This window comes from Rhagoletis pomonella, unplaced genomic scaffold (assembly GCF_013731165.1).
Source record: "Rhagoletis pomonella isolate Grant_MI unplaced genomic scaffold, Rhpom_1.0 Rhpom_scaffold_01106, whole genome shotgun sequence".
In the NCBI taxonomy this organism is placed as follows: Eukaryota; Metazoa; Arthropoda; class Insecta; order Diptera; family Tephritidae; genus Rhagoletis; species Rhagoletis pomonella.
The window spans coordinates 39,421-44,738 of record NW_023459660.1 but is presented as its reverse complement, the minus strand read 5'-3'; positions in this window follow the sequence as shown (position 1 = coordinate 44,738).

The following is a 5,318-nucleotide window of genomic DNA, read 5'->3' as shown; positions in this document are numbered from 1 at the left end:
CGATAGCTGGCGCAAGAGTTGAGATATTTGGTAAGCCAGTATTTATACTCCGATTTCGTTGGTATTTAGAAAGTTTGTTTTAAACATATTTTTTTGCTATTAACTTATTCCTAACAAACGAATCGTGGTACAAAGCTCATTAACATAACTGTTTTTAATTTGTAAGATATCGCCCTTCTCCTTCTTTACTTCTGGCAATTTCAAAAGAAATCAGTGAAGCCAAATAAATTTACATTTATTAAAAAAAGGAAGTAAATAACGAAATATTTGAAGATGTAAGTAATAATTCCACTGTTTTACAGCAAAAATGTTCTATGGATGCCACTATCCAATTCCTATGTGATTCCGAAATCCGAAATACTTTTTTCTATGAATAACTTTTCGAGATATTTGCAATTTACCGTTGGTCCTGTTAAAAAAGTGGGGGTTTCACTTAATCACGTATATCTTACGAACTAACAGAATAATCGTAACACGGGGTACGTCAAATGAAAGCTAATGAAATTCTCTCTAAACCATATGCACATCACTTTCCGATAGCTCTGATAGTTTCTGAGAAATTATCTAATCATTTCTGACACCTCTTGCTTTCGATGGAAACACTCTACTTGCTCAGGTGTACGTGGCGTATGAGTAACACACTGCTCATATTTCACACAAAAAATATCCTTGCGCATTTTCATTTGACCAATCTTTGACTTTGTTATTTATCCATCGATTTTCTTTATTGGTCGTTTATTTTTTTTCTTTGGGCATACAGAAACGGTTATTTTTTAAATGTTTTCCTAGGCAAAGTAAGAATTCTTTTCATTTAGAATTTAATTGGTTTTGATTTGCCGTATTTCGTATTACAATTAATCAATTGTTTCGTAAGATATACACGATTAAGTGGAACCACTCAAATATCTCGAAAACGTATCCATAAAAACCAGTAAAAAAGAGCGAAATAAATACAGTGGGGCAGTTAACATAGTAGACTTTTAAAAACACAATAATTTTTGGGCTGTAAAATCAATTTACGTGGTTTTTTTAACGTTATTTCCCAACGTTTGTTTTTTACGTTGCTTGATAACAGTTATATTCCAACGTTTATTTTTTTATGTTGTCTGCCAAACGCTGTAAGATATGTATATTGATGAAATTGCAGAAAGAGAAGAAGATGAAGATAAAAGTGGAAGAGTGCAACATAAAAAATAAACGTCGGGAAATAACTCTTATTGGCTACGGAAAACATATTTCTGCAGCATAACAGTTATCAGGAAGCGTAAAAAGTAAAAGTATTTAACAATGTTTTACTGCTTATCTGAGCGCTTAAAATGGATTTTTTTCGGGCTTATTTTCTTTGTCCCTGGTTACAACTCTTATCGGCGAAATAAAAAATATGTTTCATCCAATAACTGTTACTAAGCAACATTTTCGTGATAAAACCTATAATTTGTGTGTACTTGATTAGACAATGAAAAGAAGAGCGATTAATAAGGGAACTTCGTAAGGGAGGAACTGCCAAATTGAAGCCATTGGTCCGTCACACACAAAAACAATTGTGCTTGGATTAAACTCTCGCTTGTTTAGGAGGGCGATGAAGAGTATTGGAATTCGCACTTTTTAAATTATTCACGATCAATAAAGCTCGGTTAGCACATGTGTGTATGTATGTAAAAGGCACTGTTCACGTATACATTTTTCTAGACTAACCATTATTTGTAGTGGGAATTGATAACCAAAAATATTGCACATTTCTTCATGCGGAAAGGCAGTCGAGTCCAAAAGCTAATCAGTAATGCTGTAAGTTGTATGTTTAAAAGTGGTAAAAGCGATTGACTTTAGAGACTTTTAAGTATTTTTGTAACCGATTTGTATACTGACTGTCTATGTAAGTGAAATCAATAAAGAGCAAAACTACTGCTATCAACGATATTACAACCTTATCTAATAGCAGTACACCGAAATCAGAGATTCAGCGAAATCTTTTGAAATCCGGGTAGATTTCCTTTATATTTTCATGATTTAGATTTCTTGGATTTTAACCAAATTTTAACGAAATCCTTGCTTATGTAAAACGAACAAACCTTTAGTTACTAAAAAGTTCAACCCTGCTACACTTGAAATTTCAAATTTCTCTACATAAACGAAATCCACAGATAGCGCGGAGGAAACACTTACAACAGATTTTTAAGATTTCAAGGTCGGAATCTCAAAATTCAGTGCAGTGGGAATGTAATATAAGGATTCTTTGACCACTTATGGGCAATCATTTCCTTTCAAAGGTACCTTGTAAGAGTTTAAAAAATATAGATAATCCAAAAACCGTGTAATTTCAACAGAGGGCTCCCCGCGTACCATAGTTTGAGAAGCACTAGGTTAGACTAAGAATTTCACAATTGTGGCACGTCAATTAGAACCTTCGGATCCCACATATTTTGATAGCCGCTATCTGCAATGGTTACTTTCAAAAATGCGCTGTTCATACTTACGACGCTTTACTGATCTACAATAGACTCAGCTTAGTAAACCCACCAGGGTTAAAATTCAAATTGGCGCATATATGCCCTTGATATTCGATAAAATTGTACAATTGTACAAAGAAAACTGTTGAGTCCGAAGCACCAAGAGTATATAATCAAGGGTAGATGTTGACATTCAACACTTGTCACTCACCAACTGCGGCCGTAAATTTGCCTAGACGCCCAGCGAAATTTTGGAATATTTTCAAAATTCGATATTACTCTCGTTATACTACATGTTTCGCGAATAAAAGCGACGATACGCTCTACTCCTCCTTAAAATCAATACACAGAAACTTTTCAAATTTTTCATCCGTGCGTGCAGCAGCATGTCGTTGATGCGGCAATAAGAGAGAAGGCAATTGGCGACTTCGATTATAGCAGACAGCTAAGGGAAGCAATTCTGAAGCGAAAACTTTTGTAAACGAATAATTATCACCTGTCGCCAATGTGCGTGTAGCCGTAGACGTCAATGTAGTGCAACGCATGTAGGTACATTTTTCTTCAGCACAATTACACGCAGGGGAAGGCAGAATCACTGAGCGACTGAAGCGTCGATGTGGCGTTAGAAGAGGCCTTGCGACATGAATTGATTTGTTTCATTTCTCGTCAAGCTGGCGTGCGACATGTTTCGGCATTGACTACATAGCAGCTTCAATGAAAACCCTGAAAGTTTTCAATCGTAATGTGTTTACACAATCGTAAAATTTTAATATGGATATGCAATGCATCAACTGGCAAAATGTTCACTTTCTTATTAATACTAATAACAGTGTTTGTCAATTTATAGATCTAAATGTGCATTTGTGTTCATTTCGAATTCGCAATATTATATAGTATACAACTTAAAAGCTACAAAAAAGTGTATTGTTCTTAAACTCGTTTTACATATGTACATATTTTTAGACATTTTTATGTATGTAGTTATTTGCTCAATACCTTCACCGGACACATCTGTGGACATTTGAAAGAATAACTTAAGTCTATCCTTCAGAGATGAACAAAAAAGCATATGTCGACAAATAGTCATAGACAAATGTTTTCTGTAGAAGACCAGCTGCCGTTTTTGTGAAGTGGTAACTATTATGAAAGATTCCTTGTTAAAGGCTCGCAGATGTTCTCACTTTGCAACACAACGGAACTAGGTCGACCTTTTGTTCCTTATGACTTTGAATTGATCTTCATCCTTACCTGATGGGGTCAAACGGACACGAGATTTGGATTCCGCGATGGTAAAAACATAAAGGGGTTTATGGTCCTGTGTTATTTATGCTTTCAATTTTGTTGACTGTTCAGTAACTGCACCTCGCGGATATGTTTCATCTGAGCGTACCTGACTTGTAGATTTCAGAGGAGGAACGTATACGTAATACGCTGCAGGTAAGTTTCCTATCTGTTACCAGCTCTTGTAACTGCGTTCCCAGGTACGTTGGTAATGCCATTAAGATATTCAGCAATTCATTTATAAAGATTTGTTGAAATTCTGACATTGCATATTTCAGTGGGTAATATTTTGTTACCAGCTTATGAGATGCGTAACCAAATTTACCGGTTACAAGGGTGCACAGAATGTAAAAATAGGCTAAACTCGATTGTGCGTGTGGCGATTTTGATATAATAATCAAAGTCAACAGATTTCTGCAAATTTCCATGTACGCATAATCTAAGAAAAATGTATTATAAAGCTAAGTGTACACGGTAGAGAAAAAATGCGAGATTCAGACAACGTCTACGTCCACTCTACGCTCTATTTAGTAAGCTAAATAGACTTTTTGCTCTACGGAGACGTATGGCAAAGTCTTGACAAAGAATTTCATTACAGATTGTTAAATTTTTAAATGGCTACCACATTGAATCGCATATTCGACAAAAGCACACCATTTTAGGTACATTTAGAGCGTAGCCAAATAATGTATCGGGAATCATTGACATCATTGACATTTCAATGGCTTTTCCAATAGCCTGGCAACAGTCGTTGCTTGAGTTATCTGCTGTATTGTCGGAGTGCCAGGCCACTTGCTAAACTTGGTGAATACCTACATATTTATATATGGGGCGTTCCATACCAAAACGGACGGGGTTCACTCTTCACTTTAATTTGTCTCAAATTTTTAGGGTTGATGCATTAATATAAATAATAAATAAATATGACATTTGAGCTTGATTAATATATTTTTAAAAACTTTATAGCACAAAAACCAAAACAAATCGATTTAATAGTTTTCCAAATATCGCGCTCCGCTGATGTCGCGAACTATATTTTCAACATCGTGGCTTTTATATAAATACATATATACATACAACAAGCGTTAACAACAATTCGAGATAGAAAATTAATTTTGGGCGAGAGGTAACTATTGTCTACCGTGTACACAGCTTGAAGAGTACGAGATAGAGAAAAGTTGAGTCCTAGAGTTGCTCTAGCATGTAAACTTAATTGAGAGAGGAGATTTTTATTTCAGTAAAACTCTAGAGAGATTTCTCTACCGTATACGCTTAGCTTAAAAGTAAACGTAAGGTCGGATTAACTTTCAAATAATTGTATATGCTCGTTCGGGATGTTACGCTGTGGATTTTTATCTGTTTCCAGTTAGAAAAATTTATTTTTAATACGATATTGTGGTATCTTATAAAAAGATACATTGCTTAAAACAATAACCATAGTTTGTTCCAAGAGATAAGAGGGGAAAATGAGATTTCTGAAGTAAGTGTGATAAAAAATTTCCTTTTTGGTTGTTGTTGTTTCCAACAAGGTGGGTGTATGATTTATTTTGGAACGAATTTCCGTCATCCTTTGTCAAATTTGGTTTAGTT